The sequence below is a fragment of the Crinia signifera genome, chromosome 1 (genome assembly GCF_055691185.1).
Source record: "Crinia signifera chromosome 1, ASM5569118v1, whole genome shotgun sequence".
Taxonomy (NCBI): Eukaryota; Metazoa; Chordata; class Amphibia; order Anura; family Myobatrachidae; genus Crinia; species Crinia signifera.
Window position 1 is genome coordinate 308,475,225 of NC_139217.1, and position 25,078 is coordinate 308,500,302.

The 25,078-nt window shown below is 43.4% G+C and overlaps 1 protein-coding gene across 3 annotated transcripts in view; it reads left to right on the forward strand.

The window, feature by feature from the left end:
* Window positions 1-25,078, forward strand: part of GCNT1 (glucosaminyl (N-acetyl) transferase 1) — a 33,734-nt gene that overhangs the window by 2,183 nt on the left and 6,473 nt on the right. Inside the window, exon 2 of one of the 3 annotated variants that reach the window (XM_083186128.1) lies at window positions 13,064-13,145. The exons of 1 other annotated variant lie outside the window; for it this stretch is intronic. The gene's annotated coding sequence lies outside the window, so the exon portion shown is untranslated. Of the gene's footprint in view, window positions 1-13,063; window positions 13,146-17,295; window positions 17,413-25,078 lie in introns of those variants that run through there. One more of the 3 variants, XM_083186129.1, reaches the window with a different exon arrangement.

Here is a 25,078-nt window from a genome sequence, read left to right on the forward strand (position 1 = left end):
TAGATATGGATCCCGGTTCACATACGGCTTTCAGCTCTGTTGGCAAGTTCCCTCTGGGGCTGTCTGCGTGTAACTTTCACCAACACGTTTCGGATCCTTTTTAAAGGTGTATAAACATGTGCCTCCTCTATCATTTATTTCTAAGTCATTGCTGGAACTGTAAGGGAGGTTAGCTCTTAATACTGATGAAAATAGAACACAAAATACTAGCGCAAAAACCAGCAATCCCTATCAACCAATTAGTTTGATAAATGTAGGGCGCTCCACCGCAGCATTTTATAAAAGGAAATGCTCAATCCTCATTCCAATCGTTTGGAACTAAACATAATATAAATTAAGGTACTTGTGGAGTATCACGGCTCCCACGACCTGCATCGTATGCAGATCGTATGCTAAAAATCGCATTGCATCGCATGCGATGCGATCGCACCAGATTTTGCATTGAAATGTGTATGAAACTCGTGAAATGCCCCCAAATGCCATTTTTCATAGTGCACCACCCCCACTATCAACGTCAACCCGAAGCGTGGCGAGCGCAGCGGTACGCGTCCTACGACCTTTTCATACCCCCACTATCCCCGTCGGCGTGGAGTTGAGAATAGAATAGTGTGGCGAGCGCAGCGAGCCGACGCGGATACCTTCACAGCTATACGCGTCCCCTCGCGGGCTTCACAGGTATCCGCGTCCCCTCGCGGGGCTCGCTGCGCTCGCCACGCTTCGCTCGCCACGCTTCGGGCTCGGGGGCTCGCTGCGCTCGCCACACTATTCTATTCTCAACTCCACGCCGACGTGGATAGTGGGGGTATGAAAAGGTCTTAGGACGCGTACCGCCGCCCCTCGCGGGCTCGCTGCGCTCGCCACGCTTCGGGTTGACGTTGATAGTGGGGGTGGTGCACTATGAAAAATGGCATTTGGGGGCATTTCACTACTTTAATACACATTTCAATGCATTCTGATGCATTTCAGTGCAAAATCGGGTGCCATCGCATCGGATGCCATCGTATGGCATCCGATGCGATCGCATACGATTTTTGAGCTAAAATGCTCAAAAATCGGTAAAACATCGCATCGTATGCCACTACATATGGCATACGATGCCATGCGATGGCATACGATTTTTGAGCAAAAATGCTCAAAAATCGGTAAAACATCGCATCGTATGCCAAACGATGGGAGCCGTGATACTCCACAAGTACCTGTGACTGGCCAGTGAAATAAAAAAAAACCCCCACAAAAACAGACAAATTAATATGTAGCTGTTAGTATTATTAGAAGCCTTGCTGTGTTTATAATGCCTGGGAGATGGTATTTTAGTATATTCCGTCCGTTTGTCACTGTACAATTAATGTTATTGGAAGTTAGGCATTGTTAGTAACTTTAACAATCTGAGGAAGCCTCTGACATTGAAAAGAGGCGGAGAAATGCGTCATCACTGTACTATATCTTCTCTGGAATACAAAAGGGCTCTCATCGGTACCTGCAAACAACCTTTCCTCCCAGAAAGCAGTCACTAACTACAGCTGCACTGCTTAAGATAAGTGTTAAACGGTAGAGGGACACCATCAAACAGGACAAAGAGAGGTACCCTTATTGTCTAGCCAGTCTACTTGAGAGACTTGTATTTTTTTAACACGCTGTTGAAGTTACTAACAATGGACATAATATACTAAAAACCACCTCTTGGGCATTCTAGACAAAGCAAGGCTACTAATAATTCTAGCTAACCGCTACATATTAATTTTGTCTTTTTGTGGGTTTTTCTGTTTTATTGTGTGTGGGGTTGGTATTTATTATTTTTATTTTTTTATTTCACTAACCAGGGACTTGTATAGAACTGTGGTAGCCAACTCCAGTCCTAGAGAGCTACCAACAGTTCACAATTTCCAGACAACCTAGCTGGTGCACTCATTACTCGCTGACACATTTTTAAAGATCCACAGGTGGGGCAAATTACTTCACTTGTGATTCTGTGAGGAGACCTGGAAAACATTAACTGTTGATAGCTCTCGATCTCCTCACAGAATCACAAGTGAAGTAATTGGCTCTACCTGTGGATCTTTGAAAATGTGTCAGCGAACAATGAGTGCACCTGTGAAGCAGCTAGGTTGTCTGGTACATGGTATAGAATAATATTCATTTATATTATGTTTGGTGCGCAGTTTTTATGTTTTTGTACTTCCCTGATAAACTGCACATGTTTTCTCAGGCAGATTTTATGTTGTGTCAAATTAGTTTGAATTTGAATCACAAATTGCAGTTTAGTTTATTACCTTTTGCACTTCATTGTATAGTAGGGGTATTTATCAAAGCTTAGCAAAAGATAAAATTTGTGAGAGGTAAAGTACCAATCAACTTCTAATACCCCTTTCAGACCGAAATGAAATTACCGGGTGAAGCAGTTCTACCTGGTAATTTCATTTCTAACACGGATCCTTTTTCTGTGTCAAAGGGCACACCCGTGGCATAAATCCCCTGTCTCCGACCCTGGAATTGACCAGGGTTGAGGACACGGGATTTATGACCCATATTGACCCTTTCACACAGAAGAAATACCAGTGTTATTCAGCAAATTACCAGGTAGAAATTTTCAACCCGGTAATTTGTTCTTCTGTGTGAAGGGGGATCAGGCTGCTCCCGGCAAAATTTCACGACATTTGAAATGCCGTGTATTTGCTGGGATTTTCAGACTTTTCTGTCTGAAAGGGGTACATGTTACAGGCAGTGTTCTAAAAATGACAGTAGCTAATTGATTGGTATTTTATCTCTTGCCAAGCTTTATTAAATATTGCCCCATAGTGTTTGTTTTAAATTAAAGTGTCACTACAGTGATCATACAATGGATTTGTTTACAGAAGTTTTGTCAGCCTCCTGGTGTTTAATGTACGAAAAGAATCTTCTGATGGTTACTCACTGGCATATATACTGGCTGATCAATTGATCGGCTGATCTATCGTTTAATGATTAGCCACTGTGTACCAGCTAATGTGTCTGTGGATGGTGTTGTTTCAACATATCGCGTTGACTGTGCAGCACAGCCAATGGCCAATATTTCAGCATATCAAGCTCTGCGATCCACAGAGAACACACTTTGCGTTTTTTTCCAGAGAGATATCTGCAAATAGATCTTCTACTCTGTCCTAAGGACCCTACACGGTTCATGTTTTCCAGGTCACCTGGCAGGTGCACTCATTGCTCACTGAAATGGTTTAAAAGATCCACAGGTGTAGCTAATTATTTCACCTGTGATTCTGTGAGGAGACCTTCAAAACATTCACTGTGTGGGGTCTTGAGGACCATGTTTGAGAACCTGTGTTCTAGTTTGTACCCAGCAAACTGGGTAAAAGATTAAGCGGTCTGGTGTGAAAAATCTGGTAAAATATGGAAGCATGTGACCAAGAACTAAATCTGACAAAAGAATTGTTGGTTTAAATTTGGTCAGTCTGATTTAACAATTTGTCTTTATGACCAGCATCTGTTTTCCAGTGTTTGGGAGGAAATCATTGAGTTATGTCCCCAAACCTGATGTTAAGGAGAACGATCAGCTCGTTAAAAAAAAAAAAAACATTGCATATTACCATACGATCTCCTGTTGCTTTGAAAAATAACCTGTGACAAGTTACCTGGTAACTTTCAGTGTAAATGGGTGACCTTGGTCTCGCAAAAGCTTATGCAGAACCTTTTGTTTGGAGATGTAATTTCCAGGTACTGGCAGAGGAAAGATATGCCACTAAAGGTGCCCATCCACTAGTGTGATTTGGGCCCTTTTTATCCTATTCTGATGCATTGTTAGTGAACAAATCCTCTCCCAGTTCCATATGATTCCCAATCCTGTATTTGAACATACTAATCCTATCACCTGTCAACCTCCGTTTCTCCAGTGAAAACATATTCAGCCTGGTTAACCTATCTTTGTATTCTAGTGATTTGAGACTACAGTGATTTTACTACCTTAATCGCCCTTTGCTGTACCTGTTACAATTAATTTATTTCCTTTTTTAAGGTGCAGTGCTTAGAACTGACCACAGTATTCCTAGAGTGGTCTCACCAATGCCTTGTAAAGAGGCACTATCACATTGGCATCCCTTGAATCCATTCCCCTTTTTAATGCATGCCAGTGTCAGGTTTGCTTTTGCTGCTGCACTTGAGCAGTGTGCACTGTCACACAATTTTTCATCTATGATGACCCCAAGTCCTTCTCCATAGCAGAATTCCCTATAATAACTCAATTTAACCTATAAGTAGCTTGTTCATTTTTGTTCCCATAATTAATTACTTTACATTTATCAACATTAAACTGCATTTTCCACCTTTCCAGTTTGAGTAAGTCACTTTGTAGTGTATCCACATCCTCTCCTGAGTTAATTCCCTTACTCAATTTTTTGTCGTCTTAAAATATTGCAATTGTACTCACTATGTCACTTCGTATATCTTTAGTGAATATATTAAACAAGGTGAGTCCCAATATTGAACCTTGCAGAACTCCACTTGGGATCTTACCCTAGCTGGAATGTATGCTATTTACCACCACTCTCTGTCCCCAATTGTGCAACCAGTTTTTAATCTAATTACAGATTTTATCTCCTGACCCTAAATTACCTAGTCTCATTAATAACCTTTTATGAGGCACCATGTCAAAAGCTTTAGTGAAATTAAGCTGTATTGCATCAACAGATTTCCCTAAATCCAGCCCCCTACTGACTTCCTCATAGAAGCTAATTAAATTAGTCTGACATGATCTGTTTTGAATGAACCCATGCTCAGCCTTACTTATCACTTTCTCCTGTTCTAAGAAATTTTGGATTGTGTATTTTATTATTCCTTCTAATATTTTCCTCACAATGGATGTAAGACTGACCGGTCTATAATTTTCGGGGTTAGTTTTGCTACCTTTCTTCCATAATGGTACTACGTTAGCTATGCACATGTCCCTTGGTACCGTCCCAGAGTTTATTGATTCCTCAAATATCAGATCTAATGGTAGTGCTATGACATAACTCAATTATTTTAGTATCCTAGGGTGTATTTCGTCTGGACCAGGGGATTTGTTCTTATTTAGGTTCTGTAATCTATTTTTGACTTTTTCCTCACTGAAACATACAGTTTGGGAGTAATCAAGAGCCAAGCATTTAATCTGTGGGAGATTTTCTGAAGATTCTTCCCTTGTAAATAGCCAAGCAAAAAAAATCATTGAATAATTTCCCTTTTCTCTTTTCTTTCTATTACCAGGGTACCCTGCTTATTTTTTAGTGGGCCATTATTTTCCTTCCTTAACTATTTACCATTTATATAACTGTAGAATTTATTTGGGATTATATTTGCTATCTGCAGCTATTTTAAGTTGATTCTCTAATTTATGATTTGGGTGTCCCATCTTGTTTAAATTCTTTGAATTTCCTCCTATTTTTTGAGCCATTTCAAATTTGACTTTGGTGTTAAGCCACATAGGTTGACATTTGTTCTTTTATTTACCCTAGGAATACATTCAGTGCCCCCCAGCAGTATTTTTTTTTAATGTTTGCCACCTTTTAGTAATACCTATACCTCTTAATAATTCCTTGCCGTTTATCTCCTTCAAGGACTCCTCAAACTTACTAAAGTTTGCTTTTCTGATTTTAAGGACCTAGAGCCACTGTATGGCCAGGCTTGGTTTAGACTGAAAGCATCAATGTAACCTGTGTATATTATGTAAGTAGGGTGGCCAATCCCAGGATCGGTGGGATCCTGGGATTTGGCCCAAAAAACGCCAGTATTTGAATCCCTGGATTGGACCTTCCAATCCTGGGATTTTCTGCACATATCTAATGCCAGGCAGCATCTGAGCACTAGGGATGGCCATCGTTGCCATTGCCATCGATGGTAATTCTGCAACTGGCCATCGATAGTGCTAAACTATGCAATGGATGACCATCGATATTTTTACATATCGATGGTCATCCATTGTGTTTGATTGATTGGCCTTCGGTCCAATGAAAACATGGGGGGCGGGGCTTCGCGGGTGTCGGGGGCGGAGCTATGCTCCGTGTCCCGGCACTTTGAAAAAAAAAGCAAAACATCGTTTTGCTGTTCCATCGATGGAGGGAAACCATCTGGTTCTCCCCCATCGATGGCAAAAGTATTCGCCATCGGCCATGAACCATCGATGATTTCGAATCATCGATGGTCGACGGCCATACCTACTGAGCACTCGCTCAGATGCTGCCCGGCTGTTCCCAGCCCCGAAGTGCAGTCTGGAGCAGGTATGTGCAGCTTTACCTCTGACCGCCACGCTGCACAGGCCGCACAGCCCATTCCTGCTCCAGACCGCACGACTGAGTCCTGGCCACAACGTCCTCTCCTCTCTGCAGCTTCTGCAGCCCATCCTCAGTCTTGCCCCCCTTGTTTATACAACATAAATGCATTTTATCTTCACACATGGGTCCCGCTTTCAGGATACCTTATTGAAATACCAAAAATATCCACATTTTTCTCCCTAAAAGCTCCAGAGGCATCAGCCTGGGAGGCTGAAGGTCCCTATAATCTGGTATGGGCAGTGGTATCCGGACTATTGTTAGACAGCACTTACATAGACAGCCATTACATCGACACCATTAGTTCGACAGCTCAATAGGTCGACATGCTTTTAGGTCGACAGCTCATTAGGTCGACAGCACATTAGGTCGACATGTTTTTAGGTCGACAGTGTCTATGTCGACAGTCAAAAGGTCGACATGGTTTTTTTCACTGTTTTTTGAGCCGACATGTGCCGACAGGCGGTATTTCATGCCCTACTATCCACTAGGGCGTGGAGGGAGAATAAAATAGTGTGCCCGAAGCATAGCGAGCGAAGCGAGGGGCTGCAGTTCACTTCAAACTGTGTCCATGTCGACTGTGTCGACATTTCGGCCAAAAAACAGTGAAAAAAAACCATGTCGACCTTTTGACTGTCGACATAGACACTGTCGACCTAATGGCAGTGTCGACCTAATGGCAGTGTCGACCTAATGGCAGTGTCGACCTAATGGCTGTCTATGTAAGTGCTGTCTAACATTGGTCCCACATCCATGGGCAGTACGGACGGTGTAATGGTTAGCATTACTGCCTCACACCACTGAGGTCATGGGTTTGATTCCCAACATGGCTCTAACTGTGCGGAGTTTGTAGCTTCTCCCCATATTTGTGTGGGCAAGAACTGATGTGAATGTTCAAATATCCTCTGTAAAGCGCTGCGGAATATGTATGCGCTATATAACAAACTGTTAATAAATAATAGGACCGACACTACGAAGGTCAACCACTGAAGGTTGACAGGGCTTAGATCAACACATGAAATAGGCTGGCATGTCTAAGGTCGACAATCTGAAGGTCAAAAGTCAAAAAGGTGACATGAGGTTTTTATTTTTTTCATCCCAAATTTGGATGTAAGCTGACATAGACCCAGTATGAGTGTACCACGGTGCATCGTTGTGTTCGGCACACTATTGTACCCCTGGTTGGGGTATGAAATGTGAAAAACTAATGGTGGCCTTTTGATTGTTGACCTGTCTACCTTTTTAGTGGTCGACTTAATGTATGTCAACCTAGTGACCCCATCTCCTATAGTCATGTGGTGCTCGTATGTGTTCCTTTCAGCAGAAGGGACACAGCCACTCTTCTCCTGTGTGACTGACCCTCTGTCATATGTGGATGAGCTGATGTTGGGGTACAAAAATGGCACTTTTTTATGTGTGGTATGGTGACTTTGTGAAGTACACATGCAAAGCATGGTCACACCTTGCCACTGCGTCCTATAGTCCCACCCATGTCTCTTTAGATCACAGTGGGGCAGATGTATGAACCAGCGTTAAGTGCAGAAATGCACCTAACGCTGGATAACTGGGGTGGATTACGTTTTCCCCAATGTATCACTAGCGCACCTAACGTGCGCTAGTGACAGCCCGCCGAGTTACGCTTGGCGGGCTGTCTCCCGCAATCCCCCCCCCCCCAGTGTTTAGCGGCCCGGGGTGATGTATTAACAGCTGCCCAGGCGTTAATTCACCCCGGCCGCTTCGCCAGCTCAGGGCTAGCATTGTCCTATTCCCCCCCCCCCTGCGGGAACAACGCTAGCCCTGCTTGTGGCTTGGGCTGCACTGGAGATCGCGTGGGTTTTAGTGAGGTCTTGCGCATGCGTGGGATACTGGGGGAGCCGTTCACGCTGGGCATAACAGCTCTCCTTATTGGCTGGGGGGAGTGTTAATACATCTGCACATAATGGGTGCCCGCTTCTCCACGTTATGCTGGAGAAGCAGGACCCGTTTTGTGCAAAACGTTATCAGCAGTTTCATACATCTGCCCCAGTCTATCTTAAAGCATACTTCCCTACCTGCCCCTCTCCATGAGGGAGAAAATGCTCTGTTCCTGGACTCCCCTGGTAATGTATGAATGCCATCACCTGTGGTAACACACCTTTCTTATCAATTACCTAGCTCACCACAGGTGACAGCAATCATACATTACCAGGGAAGTCCAGGAAAAGGGCAGTCTGTCCCTCATAGAGGGGATGGGGTAATTTGGTCTACAGCATTATGGTAGACAGTCATTAGGTCGACTGGTCATTAGTTCTACAGTGTCAAGGTCGACATGGGAGTTTTTCACATCTCTTTGTGCCGACAGGTGGTATTTCATGCCCTACCATCCACTAGGGCATGGTGGGAGAATAAAATAGTGTGGCGAGCGTAGCGAGAGGATGTGGTGCACTTTAAACTGTGTCCATATCGACTGTGTTGACATTCTGGTAAAAAAAACTGTGAAAACCCCCATGCCGACTTTTTCACTGTCGAACTAACGATCTTTCGACCTAGACCCATGTCAACCTAATGGTGTAGACCATAATGCTGTAGACCAAATGATCCCAACCCCCATGGAGAGGGGCAGGTAGGCGAGTATGTCTTAAAGGCAAATGCATCATTCATACATGTGAAGGCTTCTGCATTAATTATTTAGATTTGTAGCATCATTCCATTTACCAGCAAGTGGATGTTTGCTGATAAATGGCACTTGCGGAATGAGATCTGTGTGAGGGAAGTTAGACCTGTTTTGCAAACAAAATGACAGTTAAAACAGGATTATTCTTCTTTTGTGACATGTGACACTGATATCTGGTAATGAGCTATGCAAAGAGGTGAATTGTGTGACGAGAACATCAAAGTAATGGGTTTCATTTGGGATCGGCGTGTATTCTCCATGTATATAGAGATGATTTTTATTTTATTTTTTCGTTGTAAAGCTGAAAGAAAGTAAAAGATCTAACGAACTACCACAGATCAGGAGACCTGATTTCTGGAGATCTTTATCAGCTTCTGCTTCTGACAGCAGGATGGAGGAGAGGCGGAATTTGCCAAAGAGCTATTTGGCCAGAGGCAGTCTAAAGACCCATATACATTACACCATTTTTGTAAGAGATTGCTCAGAAGGGCCCTTCTGAATCAGGAATTGAAATATTCCTGGGATTGGCATCCCTAAAAGAAAACCACCCCTATGCCCCACATTGACTTATTTTAGGGGAGTGGCAGAGGGGGGCAGCAGCGGTGGGTATGATGACGAAAGTGCTTGAGTAACTGCGTACGGTCGGGAGAGGTTGGGCGGCAAGAGGGTTCAGGCGCTGGAGGTGCAGTGCGGCTGCCTGTGCAGTTAGACCGATGTCCAAGTCACTCTGTGCAGGCCGCACGCCGGGTAGGGAACCGCTGGGCAGTGTCTGAGCAGGTGGTTAGACGCTGGCCGGAATTAGACTGGAGCATCCAATCCCAGGATTTTGGATGCACAATCATGAGATTGAAATCCCAGACATTTTGGGGCCAAATCCTGGGATTGACAGGTACTAACTGCATCTGGTGGTACACAAGCTCTGATTGGCCGGTGGCTGGCACCACAATTGAATTTTAAAATGTGCCTCTAGCCATTGTTGTGAATGCCACCAAAATTGTACCAGGGTGGCGGACCTCTCGGAAACATTGGTCGAAGGACATTAGGGTGTACATGCCTATTATATGCTAGCATAAAAAGAGTTGGCCTGTGGACAAGTGGATACAAGCTTAAATGTTTCACTCAAAATATGCACCACTCAAAATATGCACAAGTTCTCAAGCCTTTAGAGGTTTAGAGCAGGGACTGGCAACTGGCGGACCGCGGTCCATCTCCGGACAGCAAAGGATAGAAAAGCGGACCGTCTAAACTTGACCTGCTTGCGAGTCTCTTTGGCCCGGCCCAATTCTGGATGACTGACACTCCCCCGTGGCACCCGCTGGGAGGGGAAGTGTCCTAATGATGATCCCTCCTCCTGCGCTGCGTGATGGCGTGCCTCATTTTCCCACTAAGGCGCCGGGCGAGGAGAGGTCCCGGCAGTGCACAGCCTGCCCAGTGCGCGCACCGCACCCAGGAGCAGCTCAACTGCCTGCCTACCAAACAGAGTTGCAAGGTGGCCCATCGGTCTGACGGCTTCGACCCCAGCCCAGTCTCTGCAAATGCTGGCTTTAATAGACAACAGACTTGGCGTTTGCCCAGGCCATCACCACTTCCTCCGGTATCGCAGAGCTGCCTATTGCAGACTAACAGAAGTCTGGCGCAGACTGATAGTGTGGCAGTGTGTCCTTGATGCCTGCCTTCTTCTGAGTGACACTGGCACAGTCGGAGTCTCCGTATGTGTGAGATAATGTATAATACCCCAACTTTCCTCCTCCTGATAAAGGGGTCCTTTTCTCCGTATCAATAGATAATCCAAATACAGATTTTATTCCCTTGGACCAACCGTAGGGGGCAGAATTCCCTCCAATGACATAGGTACTGGAAAAAGATGAATAGAAATGGTACATAGAGTAATACCATTTATTAAACACAACATAAATTTTCACAAGACATGAGGTAGATAGTGGCCAATTACCTAGATGTTGGAGAACTAGGATTATACAAAGTTCGCAAATGCGCATAAAAGGAAAGTGAGTACCCGGGATCCACATCCAGGCCAGTGGGTAATAGGTCCAGTGTCCAGTCCTCAATAAAAACAGGCAACAGGAGCTCCAAACGCGTTTTCGATCATCTGCTATGATCTTCTTCAAAGGGAGAGCTCCTGTTTGCCTCTCCTTCCTATTTAACACAGCTTCATCCAATCAGACCTGTTCAGCTAAGGACTATATAATGCGGTAATGATGTAACCAGGGACACTGGCAAACATGCAGTTGCTCATGATATTGTCACATTGAGCTGCATGCACAGACAAAGGGGGAGAGCTAATGACCTGCGGGAGGTCACATTGTTCGGAGCATATGCACTGGGCAATATTTTGAACTCTATTGCTCAGAAGGGCCAAATCGAGCAACATTATTCAATATATCACCTAGTGTGTATGCACCTCTTAAACTGCAATGGTTATAGCACTGTGGTCTCACAGTGGAGATCATGGAATAGGTTTAACCCAAATGGTCGACATAGACAAAAGTTGGAGCTATTGACTGTCTACCTATCTAGAACTCGGTCCTCTTTTCCCCACGCAGTGCATGTTTTGCAGGTCTCCTCACAGAATCACAAGTGAAATAATTAACTCCACCTGCGGACCTTATAAAATGTGTCTGTGAGTAATTAGTGCACTTGCTGGGTTACCAGCAAAGCATGCACTGTGTGGGTTAATGTGACTGGTGTACCTGGTAATAATGTCCTCAAAATTAGAGGGATCACTATTGCATATTTGGGAAATTTGCCAATCATTGATCTGGCTTGTTCCAGAAGTCTGGCCCTTTTACTCCTTTTAGGGAATTGTTCTGCTGCCCCACCTGTAGGCATGCAGGAAACATTGGCTGCAATATACTGTACCTGTGTTACACTGACAAACAATGAAATGTTTTATTACTAACGTTCCGCATCTGTCACTTTCATTCACTCTAGTTCTGCTGCATTCATTTCATTTACTTATGCTGGTATGTCCTTGCGTTCACTCTGGTGCTGCAGGTAGTGTTCTGTTAATCCTCTGCTGCACTCTTTTGAAGGAAGTGACCTGTGACTTGCCTGAAATACCTTCGTTGATACACAGCCAACATTTATGCATGTAATAGATTTGACTTAGTGATTATTGTACCAAATTCCTTATGATGGTAAAGCTGTGTGCTCATGGTGAGCTACTGACTAAAGGACAATTTTGACTAAGCAATTTTGGGCCTGATGGTTTGCCTGCCGCCGATATCACTTGGTAACATGCAAGGAGATGTGTAACGAGAACACATGCCCTCACATGCCTCTGCTGGCAGGAGAAAGCATTCGATGGTTGCCAACCATCGAATGCTTTCTCCTGTCTTTGCCCCGTTCCGAATTACTATGAATCGGGCCCCTTGTCTAATGATAGTCTATGATCTAGTCAAAATTGCCTTGCCTGCATAGTCTATCTATGCAAGGCAATTAGCATTGGTATTTAGAAGCAGGAGGAAAACTGGGAGATGTTGGCTAACTTTCTAGGAGATTTTGACTATCTAGTCAAAATCTCACCGTGTGCAAAACCCTTAATATATCAAAGCTGACAACACTGCGTACTGCAACGTTGTCTAACTTGGTCAGTGAAGTATTATGCTGGGTACACACCAGCACGATGCTGCTCGTCAGCGGGTCGTCACGGGAACGTACGACACACACAGAAAATGCCCCTAATGTGATCGCGATCCGATCGCGACCCGCACCCACTACAATGGTCGTTTCTCAGATCCTACCTGCAGCAGGTAGGATCTCAGAAAAGATCTATCGACCTGCGGGGCCGCGCATCGGATCGGGATCGCAGCGAAATGGCCCAAAACATGGCAAATTTAGATACAATCTCGACCGATTGTATCTAAATTTGTTCATTTTGGAGCAAATCGTCCTGGTGTGTACCCCACATTAATTAAATCTGATATCTTCATTGGAGAGAATGGAAACACTTTTTTTTTTCTGAATATAAAATATGAATGTCCCTCTTTAACACATCGGTTATTTTCAATTGCTGAATAATATAAAAATCTCTCTATCATTGCAATATGTGGCCAAAACAACCTTTGCATACAATAGCAAAGAATAGCCATTGTTTCTTTCTCAGGTCAGTTAGCAGAAATCTATGACCCGGAAACTTGCTAGGGAGATTACAAACGAGGAACCACACAAAGAGAAAAAAGATGCAGGTGCACTATTCAAACATTACTACTTAGAATTGTAATACATTTTACAATAAATACATATTTATTTTTTTTGTATTTTCTTGTCAGGGATATGTGCTTACACCTCATTGGGTACGATTTTTGACTGATTTCCCTTAAACTCCCCAGAACCATACAATCTTGACTATATTTACTTTAGATTTGACTATATTTACTTTAGATTTACTTTAGATTTGGACACTGGCTGATTTGACTGTACTCCATGACACTGTATTGTCTTTCCTGCACAGTCTATTTTTTTCTTTATTTATTTTTTTGCGACGATGGTCGGTCCCAAGCTGTATACACATGGGGGTGTTTCTGGTTGATTTTCAAAAGCAAACTCTTTGTCAAAACCATGTGCACTGCAGGTGAGGCAGATGCAACATGTGCAGATAAAGTTAAATTTTGGTGATTTATTTTGTTTCTGTGCAGAGTAAATAGGCTGCTTTATTTTTAACACTGTAATTTAGTTTGCAGATGGAACACACCCCACCCAAATCTCACTCTCTGCACATGTTACATCTGCCCCACCTGCAGTGCACATGGTTTTGTCCATTAAAGAAGGAGTTTGCTTTTGCAAACCCTCACTGGGAGATTTGTGCTAATGGGCCCTATACACAGAGCGATATTCAGCCACTTTTTGAGAGATTTTACTAATTTCCTAAGAAAATGGTTAATCGCTGGTGTGTAGCCCACACAGCGTTTCAAATGCACGGGTCTCCGATCTATAAAGCCCTGCTGGATAAATTAATAATGGTCCCTCAGAAGGCCCTGCACATCTGTGGCCTTCTGAGCGACCACTGAAGCCCCTGGAGCCAACCCTGCCTCTCCCGGCGTCTATTCTGCACCACGCTGCCACACTCTCCTCCTGCATGCTCCACTATGATCGGGAGACCAGAGCGTGCTTCCTGCTGGGCGGTGGGGGAGTCTACACCGTAGCTGCTACTCAGCGCTAGGATGGGCAGACAGCGCTGTAATGCTGGATGCTGGTTGACAAAGCTACCTTGTCAATCTGTTGACAAAGCTACCAGTGCCTGCTGGTACTTGTTTCATTCAATGCACGTCATGTCAGAAAATGCCCCTAGGTTAAATGTGGAAAGCGTCAATATGGGTGGATGTATTGCTGTGATGCAGGTTCAGGAAAATATATTATGACATTAGATGAAATAGAGGTGTGAATTCATATAACAACTTTGTGACCTTTTAGAGGGGATAGGAGCTCTGGAAACATACTGGTGGATAGGAAATTACTGTCTATACCACAGGGCTTGACACATTTCTTTCAAATCTGGGAGCCAGGATGACAAACCAAAAATACTGTAGGGACAGTGCGCGGCGAAGGCGCGCACCAAAAATGTACACCGTAATACCTATTACGTGCACACACCCATTACATATTATACTACATGACATAATGCCCATTACACGTTATGCCACACCATAATACCTACTGTATATCATATTATACCATACGCCATAATGCCCATTTCATATACCACACGCTGTAATGCCCATTAAGCGGTATACCAAACACCATAATGCCTATTACATATTATGCCTCATAACTTACGCTTACCTACATGCTCGTTGCTATGGGTTTCATGCTCTTTGCCAGGCAGTTAACCTGGTCTGCCAGATGGTTAACCTGGTCTGCAAGGGGTAATGCTTGTTGTCATGGGGTTATCCTGGTCTGCCAGGGGTAATGCTCGTTGTCATGGGGTTATCCTGGTCTGCCAGGGGTTATTCCTCATTGTCATGGGCTTATCCTGGTCTGCCAGGGGTTATCCCTCATTGTCATGGGGTCAAGCTGGTCTGCCAGGGGTTAATGCCGCCCCCCCCCCCCCCCCCCCCCCCTCGCCACACTTTCCCCACATACTGGGTTCAGTCAGCTCTGCCCACTATAATAGTTATACACACAATGCCATTACCCCCCGGAGTTCTGTGTAGTTCTGTCCACTTGCAGGTCCTGGTTACTTATTCTTTCCAAAGGGTGAGCTTCCTGCTGCTACCACTGTAGGCTTCAGATAGCTGGCGGCAACAGCATCCATCAGCGGGGATGCAGAGCAGGGAGAGGGCCTCTCTTGCCCAGTGCCTCCCTGCACTGCATCCTCTACTGAGCAGGTAGTGCCCAGCTCTGCCTATCTCGCTAGAACAAAGCAAGTTTCCATGTCATTGATTTCTGTATTAATAGAAACAATTGCTGTTCTCTGCTAAAGTTTTTTGCTCTATAGTCTTTACCACATAGTCCTCTCAATAGCTGAATAATCGCATAAGCCGATTGTAAGAGACCTTCATATTTGAAGTTCTGCAAAGAAGTTTTACCATCCAGTAAGAATCCTCCGATTTCTGAGATCTCTCTTGTTACATACTGGCTGCTTTATTTCTACACTGCAACATACTGTAGATATCAGTTTGAAGTACAAACCCTACCCAAATCTAACTCTGCACGTTGCCTCTGCCCCACCTGCAAAGCACATGGTTTTGTCACTTAGAGAGAGCATTTGCTGTTGCAAGTGAATCAGAATCAGGCCCATGGGGTGCAGTCTATGGTCCCTCCCTATGCAATTTAGGAACAGAAAGATCAGTGCCATAAGGTCGACAGTGTCTAGGTCAACATGAGTTTTTCATGATTTTTTTTTTTTTTTAAACTGACTTGCTCATACTTTCCATACCAGTAGGCATAGCTTACACCAAAACTCGAAGCCAAAATATACAAACAATAGTAGTGCTGGGTAAATGGTGTTTAGGTATAAAAATCTGGAACACAGTCAAGGTCGACATGGTTTTAGGTCGACATGGGTTATGTCGACAGGTCGGAAGGTGACTTGGTTTTTTTTCTTTCTGTGTTTTGAGCTGACATGTGCCGACAGGCGGTATTTCATGCCCTACCATCCACTAGGGCGTGGTGAGAGAATAAAATAGTGTGCCTTGCCACCTGTCGACCTCGACACCTGTCGACCTAAGTGGTGTCGACAATACGATCCACAGCCAAAAATAGTACTCTCCAGTAACTTCTTGTATTCTGTTTTCCAGGGTTACTGTATGTCCCAGCATAACCTATAAAGAAAGAAATCTACAAAATCATGTAATACTAGTTGTACAGATGTGTCCACATACTGTACATCTAGCCTCCACTTGAGGGACTTTTTCAATAGCATCTTATTGGAGCAAATAGGTTTCACAAGCAGCTAATTATGTGGCATGTATATATTCAGTGTGTTCCGTTTTGGAACCTCTGGTATAGTACATGTGAGTGGGATTTACCATCTTTTTGTGACCCTGCTTGGAACGCTTAAACCTCTATGCAAACTCTATTATTACTTGATCAATGTGTATGCAGTGTTACAGTATTTTATGCCTTTCTTTTTTCAGTTTATGTAGCAGAAAAAGGTCCATATGAGGTTACAATTTCTATTGTCTCAGATAGGGGATTGTATGTATTGAACCTTTTGAGTTTGACATGTAGGAAGGCTAATATTAAATCCATTACTGTTGTCCTCCATATTCTGTTCGCTAAAATCGGTAATTGGATTTTAATGGCCCTGACAATAAAGATTTGTCTTTAAAAGAACCCTTTTTGATAAGTAACAAGGAGCTGGTTCAACCATGAGTGAAAGTGATCATTTCTATTTCCTAAGCGACATACAGTAACATGGGTGCCATGTTCTCAGAGACCTGTGCAGCAGAAAGCTTCAGTCTGACGCACACAGTCAGCCTGTGGTCCATAGTGCACACAATAGCAGTCTGTGGTATACAGTAAGATGATCTTCAGACCTTTTATTCCTCTGCAAGGAATTTAGAATCACATTTACGTAATACTGTACCTCCCACCCAGGCTACTAAGCCTGTGGGGTCTATGGGCCTAATTCAGACATGATCCCAAAGCACTATTTTTTTTTTTTTTTTTTTCTCCAATGGGTGAAACCATGTTGCACTGCAGGTGAGGCAAATGCAATCTGTACAGAAAGATTCAGATTTGGGTGAGGTATGTTCAAACTGAAATCTAAATTGCAGTGTAAGCTTAAAGCAGCCAGTATTTACCCTGCACAGAAAGAAATAGCTCACCCAAATCTAACTCTGCACATGTTACATTTTTTTTTCCACCTGCAGTGCAACATCAAGTCTGAATAGGGAGAGACTGAAACAAGCAAAACAAAAGGGATGAGCAACGCTAAGAAGAGTGTGGATAATTCCTTTTTCATTATTGAGCTCAAATGAAGAGACCGTGCCAGAGGGTTCAGGTGGGGAAGTGAGTAGGTTAGAGGCTGCAGAAGAGCATACCATCTCACCTTGAATGTTATCAATCTTGTCCTTAAAGTAGGAGGCAAGTTCTTGTTCGCTGATGGTGGCCGGTGGGGGGAGGAGTGGGAGGGTACTGAAGAGACTTAAAAGTCTTAAAAAGTCACTTAAGGTCGGTTGGCATGAGAAGAGATGAGAGATTGGAAGTATGTTTGGCAGTGTCCAAAGCATTGCAGTAGGAGTGGTAGATAGACTTTTATATGTGAGGTTACGAGATTTACGCCATTGATGATCTACGTTACGTGACAGATTTCGTAGTTGTCTGGAGTGAACAAAAAATAGTGCACACATACAATTTGCGCTCAGTGGATAACCATAAAGAAATAATATATAAACTTTGGACTTTCGAACAATATCGTCCATTTGGGTTCAAAAGTCCTTCCAAGATTCCAATAAATGTCCACTAAGGATCCAAATTCATATGAGTCAATCCTGCAGATGATGGTGCAAATAACTCCTTTTAAAATGGGAATTTTAATGTAGGAATTTTAAAATGGGAATGTAATTTGCATTCCCATTTCAAAACGAGCAGGCGTTCGCAGGGGTACACCCAGTAATTTTTAACGTAGCTCCCACTGGTTTTGTGGGCTCGCCAATAAAACACTGGGTGCCTTGCAAATGACTGACTGTGCGCATACAGCCCAACCCCACCTTCTGAATCAGCCCCATGGTGCTCTTCTTCTGTTCTCTTAGCCAGACAACGTGTAACAGAAGACCGCTATATTCAGACATTATATTCTATTTTAAGATGGTGAGTACTAGAACAATTGTAAATTTAATAAGCAGGTTACTCTGATTCAAGTGTTGAGTTTATGGAAAAGCAAAAGTGAAAATCACGGTTTAAAGTCTTTCTCTGTCTTATAATTGCCTACATATACCCAGATTTAAGTAAACGGATTATTTCCAGCCATACAGTAAATGTGATGTCTGCTAAAAGTGCTAGTGCCTTATTTTTTGTTAGAAATAAACAGTAATGTTCTAGGGAACAAAGTTCTCTTTATAGCCTTAAGTGTCCCGTACTTTGTCATGGCTAAAATGTAATCATTGGTTACTCTATCATCTTTTTCCATCGTCTTGCTCCTCATGTAACTTTTTTAAGATAGTTTGAACAGCCTGGTGTTACAGTCGGCAAAATACTGGTGTGCCTGGCATTGAACACTTGGTACGTACATAATGTGTATGAATATATAGGTAATGCATATGTACGAATGTTTGTATAAGCACCAATCATTATGGTTATGTTATCGTTTACGGGCTCACTAGGCAGTGAATGCAAGCCTTGTTGATTCAGCCCCTTAATTTGTAGAGGTTTTATTTATTATTGGTTAAAGGCTGATGGGAGGGGGAAGCTTTAGTATTTAAAATGGAAGACTATGGGTTTACTGCAAAATCTCCCTTTTAGTTACGTGGTTCAGTTGGTATTATTATAAAACGTCCGGAGAGGGTGCCAGGAACTTGCTTGAAACTGCTTGCTGTTTGCGGTTGAGTTATTATTATTTAGTTTATTCTCGCTGGTGTTTTACAAATTTTTATGTTGCCTCGTTTGTTTTCATTGTGTAGACGTTTCTCCCGTATGTTTATACTATCTTTTACAATTGTGCCAGTTGGCGCTTTGGTGGGTGAACAACTTTCCACAGTAGGAGGCTGTGGAGAGTGGTTCACTCGGCTGGTAAAACAGCCTGATGGCTGGCGGTGGCTGCCGATTTTGTTCCGGAAGCAAACATCACCGTCCATACACACTGGCAGATTTTGAGCTGAAAGTCTCCATAAACACCAAACGTAAGCTATTTTCAGCTCAAAGTTGCCTAGTGTGTATAGGCCTTAAGTTTACTCTACAAGAAAAGCTATGAAAACCCTTTATTACTTTATGCTTCAACTGTAAATTCTAAGTGTGTTTGTTGTGGGAGTTCATGTTGTGAGAAATACACGATCTCTATTTTCTGAAGATTCATATTCAGGTTATAAACTGAAAGTATATTTATTAGAAGGGGCATCCTGACAGCCAGGTGCTGTAATCCCGGAAGCCAACATCCCAAATGGAAGTATGCCAGGGAGGGTAAGGGTTATACTGGGTGATGGTCTGCAAGAAGGGAGGGTCAGCCACCAGGTGTTGGGTAGCCGCGGTCAGTTTACATGAACACTGGCATTCTAAGCGCCAGTCTCCCATACCCAAACCAATAGGAACATATCTGATATTAATACTGTAATATATTACTCCCTTCAACCAGCACGGGACACTGGAATTTAGTCTTTTTACAGTGGGTATAGAAGTATAGTAATTGGGAGTTGGCACATTAACTAATTTGAGTAGTGTGTTAGCTCCTCCCCTCTATACTCTGGCGCTGGGCACATTTTTGGCTTCTCCTGTGAGTCCATGTTATTTAGCTAGGTTTTCTACTAGCAGTAAGAGGAGGACCGTGCAGCGGCTGCTCTGCCTGTCCACATCGGGGGGCTGCCGGGTAGACCCCTGCACCACTATGGTTTCTTCAGGGTTTCCAGCTCTGAGACTACAGATTCTGGATGCTGCTGCAGGATGGCAGCTTGTGAGTATGGGCAGAGCACCCAGTTAGTGGGATGCCCTGCATTAAAAATCCATTCAGTAATAGAAAAATGCCATTTGAAAGAGGAGCCATTGTAAGCGGTGGAGATAGACTCCAGCATAGGGTTTTTCAAAGGTTGTAACACCCTGTAACATTTATCTAAAAAAGAGGCCTTTTCCTTCAGTGCTCCAGTCTGGTCTACAGGAGGAGCCCCCTCTCCTGGAGTAAGGAGAGTTTACACAGGAATCTGAGGAGGATGTCTGCTCAGCAGAGCAGGAATCCTAACCCTCTGGGCATTGAGGCTTTGATTCTGGCTGAGTGCCAAGTACTAAAGGTTGAGGAGTCCGTGCCAGTTCAGACCAACAGTCCTTTTTTTTTTTTTTTTTTGCAAAAAATAAATAAAAAATCAATTGCAATATTCCCTAATTCAGACAATGAGAGTTATATCTACCAGCTAGCAGCCTGACGAGAGATTTCAGATGACTTACCCTTTTGCTTCTGATAGCAAAAATATTTGTGAAGCTCTTCTGTATGTCGCTTATCTAAGTAGATGGTACTTCCTGTACCAGGAGCCACCTCCTTTGAAGGCGGTTGCTGACGGAAAGCTTTACAGTACCTTTGAAATCCATTTATATTTATTTATAGTTTCTTATATAGCGCAGCAGATTCCGTTGCGCTTTACAAAAGTAGACCGTGATAAAACAAACTGGGTAACAACAGACCGATTTGGAGGTAAGAGGGCCCTGCTGCAAGCTTACAATCTATAGGGACATGGGAGGGAAACACAAGGACAGGCACCAGTAATAGCATAGCAGTCCCACCAAGTTACAAGTCCAGAAGGGAAGCTATATAATACAGAAGTGCCTCAGAGGGTTATGTGTGTAGAACTTATATATGATAGGCTTGCCTGAAGAGGTGAGTTTTCAGGGAACACTTGAAAGTTTGGAGACTAGTGGAGAGTCTTATTGTGCATGGAAGGGCATTTCATAGGATGGGAGCAGCCCGATGAAAGTCCTATAATACTGAATGGGAGCTAGTAATCTGTGCAGAAGAGACGCAGATCTTGTGCAGAGGGGCGTGGTCAAGATGGGAGATATTTTGTGATAAGTAAGGAAATGTATGCTGGTGCAGTATGGTTAATAGCTTTATATGCGAGTAGAAGTTTTTTATATTGAATACTGTACGATACAGGCAACCAATGAAGGGACTGGCAGAGCGGATCGGCAGACGATGAGCGTCTTGCAAGGAAGATCAGCCTAGCAGCAGCATTTAAAATTGATTGCAGTGGTGAGAGTCTGTTCTTGGGAAGACCAGTTAGGAGACTATTGCAATAATCAATGCGGGATATAATGAGTGCATGGATAAGAGAGTTGGTAGTGTCCTGTGTGAGATATGGTAAATGTAGTGACTCTACGATCAGATATGGTTGGTTGCCGGGTGAACAAGGCATCACAATTGGTGGAAGGTCTCCAGGCCAGTACCAGTTGAAGAGCTTATTTACTTTGCTGAACATATAAAAGACTCAGCGGCATACTTAGGAGATGCTCCTAAAGAGGTCTGTACTCTCGCTTCCAGAAACTCCGCATTGGCCATTTCTGCCCACAGGGGTCTTTGGTTTAGACCACAGGTTTTCAACCTGTGGCCCTCCAGATGTTGTGGAACTACATTTCCCAGCATGCCCTGACAGTTTTGGCATGCTCTTCTTAGAAAAAATGTGGCAATGCATGTTGGAACATGTAGTTTCACAACATCTGGAGGGCCATAGATTGAAGACCCATGGTTTAGACAATGGCAGGCAGATGCTGAATCAAAGAAGGCTGTAGAGGTGTTCGTTTTCTGGAACTGTACACAGACTGTGTTTGAAAACTACCAGGCAGGAGCTGATTGGTTGGTTGTACTTTCCGTTATATCACTTTTCAAGCTTAGTGCATCTGGCCCTGAATACGCCTCTATCTCTCTCTCAAAGGTTTGATACTTCTCTTGTGCAATTTACTGTATGTGGTTACCAAATTACCTGCTTGTAGCGCAAATCTTGGATTTGCCCACCTCTGTTTTTAAGTTCTGTTTTTCCAGTTAGGGAAATAATTTTTCCCAGCATTTTTTTTGTTAATTGGTAGAGGAAAAACAACAGTTCATTTCTATTCTGTTTTAAATTATGGTTTGGCAATGTTCATCAGTCTGTTGCCAATGTGGGATTTTACTTGTGCAGAAGAAAACAGCATGGTTTCCTTCAATAGAACAAATAGAAAATATTCTGTGTTGGGAAAATGAGTATGGGGAGATGTATTAGCACACAGGTTCTCAAACTCCGTTCTCAGGACCCCACACAGTGCATGTTTTGCAGGTCTCCTCACAGAATAACAAGTGAGATAATTAGCTCCGCCTGTGTTTTTTTTTTTTTTCCATGTCAGTGAGTAATGAATGCACCTGTGCACATGCCGGGCGACCTGGAAAATGGGAACGGTGTGTGGGGTCCTGAGGACCGAATTAGAAGTTGAATGGTTCCTATGGGCAACATTTGCACTTTGTCACTGCAGGCATAGTTAGGCAACCACTGAAGACTGAAGTGCATTAGAAGTAGAATAAAATAAAATGTTGTTCTAGAAAAGGTACAGCCAGTGGAATAGCTGCTTATGCAGGAATATAAACAGCATAATCGGAAAAGTAGTAATATAGCTTCACAGCCAAACGGTAACATCCCATTTACAGAGGCATGCCACATGTGCTCACCCTCCTACAGTAGCCTGCCCCCTGAATGACCCACACAATCTCACATTTTTATACCTTAATGATGGGTGCACACTACACAATGAGTGTACTCTGCAAGATAGTTGGCAACGGGATATCGCGACATCAGCAAGTACATACACACTTGCTGATGCTGGGACCGATGGTGAAGGTGGGGCAGCATGTTGTATTCGACATCACTAGCGACATCCCCCGATTTAACCTGCATGTACAGATGACATGGGATATAGTGGCTACACATTGAATGATTTTGAGAATTTGCTCTGATGAATAGGAATTCTCTACAAAATAATTTACAAATATTGTCTAGTTCAGTGGTGTCAAACTTGTGGTACTACACATCCCAGCATGTCCTGCCACAGTTTTAGCAGTCCAGAGCATGCTGGGATGTGTAGTTCCACAACAGCTGGAGGGCCATGAGTTTGACACCACTGGTCTAGTTTGTACCCAGCTTATCTCTACTCAGTTGAATCTAACAATATAATGGTCTGAAATAAGTGTCATCTGGCTTAGTGGTTCATTTATCAACAAATGATTAAACTCGTTGCCTATGGTAAATGGTGTGCCAGCCAATCAGCCCAACACATGACAAGCGCTGATTGGCTGGAGCACCATTTATCATAGGCAACAAGTTTTCCTATTGATTTGGGTGCCTCTGTGATGAGCAGCTGTCAGAGCCACAATAACACCTGGGGTGCGGAACTTATACCATATCCCTTGTGTGATCGCAGGTAATTTTTCGCTCGACTAAAAACAACCTGTAGTTGGTTAAGGATATTTATTTTTGTACTGATGGTCAGTATCTCCCTATCAGGACATTTTTTATTTTATTTATACATTATTTATTTTTATTTTTATGGACTCAGACCATTTTAACATTGAATCCTATGGAAAAATCTTGACCATCGCATAGCATACGATTTGGTCGCATGCGATGCGATCCGATTTCTAAATCGGACGCCCAGATACTACATAAGTACCTTTTGTCCTCCATCTGGTTATCAGTTTTGTGTTTGGGCAAAGCCCATGACCTGAAATCTCTTTCGGGTATTATACACGAACTGTATTTTTTTTTTTTGCACATATATATTAAAGTTTGGGTTTATAGAAGTGGAGATGTTGCCCAGTGCAACCAATAAGATTCTTCCTTCTAATAGGTGTAAATGGTAAGTATAACCTGTTTGCTATAGACCACATATCCACTTCTAAATACTCGCTCTTTAGTTAATATGCCCCTAAGTCTAAAGGTGCATACACACTGAGCAATTTTGCGTGTATGATGGGTAAATTGGTGGGCAGAAAATCACTCAGTGCATACACACTGAGCGATATTCACTCGTCCAAGCAATTTTCCCAGGGGTGGACGGCTTTCCATATCAGGACGCTATGGAAAGCCATCCACCCTGTCGTTCATCTGCTGGTAATACCAGCAGATAAGCGGCGGGGCAGGCACTGATGCGGGAGCACGCATCTCCGCTGATCACCGGGCTGTGCACACTGGGTAGCTTTTTAACTGAAAGCAGCTCAAAGACAACCTAAGCGGCTTTCAGCTCAAAATCGGCCAGTGTGTATGGGCCTTTGGTATACAGTGGTTAGGTCGACACATATATAACGTCAACCACTGACGGTTGACATGGCTAAAGCCAAAATGTTTGGAAGGTCAAAATGGCAGTAGACAGTCAAAAGGTCAACATGTTTGGTTTTTCCCACCTTCTTCAGGGGTTGGAGGGAGAATAGAATAGTGTGGCGAGTGCAGGGAAGCACCGTGCCCGAAGCATGGCGATACTGGCGAGTACAAAGCCAACTCTAATGTATATCCAGTAGGAAGGCAAATAATGCTCATTTGTATGTTCATGCAAAACTGCCACAGAGCAACGCTGTGATGCTGCACAATATCATCATAAACAAATAGATACCTGCTGTACCTGTGGCTGCTTAAGCTTTTTGTTTGTTAATCAACTTCACGCACAGCCTCTCCAATTGGGGGACACCTACAGTATAATGTAGGAAAGGCAGAGAGAGCAGATAAATCAGGCTTCCTATTGGCGTTCAGTTCTGCATTTCACAAATCTGCAGAACTGAAATTGGGTATGGATCATTGGATAGACCGCAATTAGGTCAACCAGTTCATTAGGTCAACATAAGCATAAGGTCAACATGGGGTTTTTCACTATTTTCTATTTTATTTTATTTTTGTCCTGAATGTCGACACAGTGGACGTGAACAACTGGCTCACTACGCTCGGCTTATCTGTCTTCACACTGCCCCTTTTCCAGTAACTGCTATAAGAGGGTAATGAACAAATGTTGTTTCTGCACGGTTTTACAT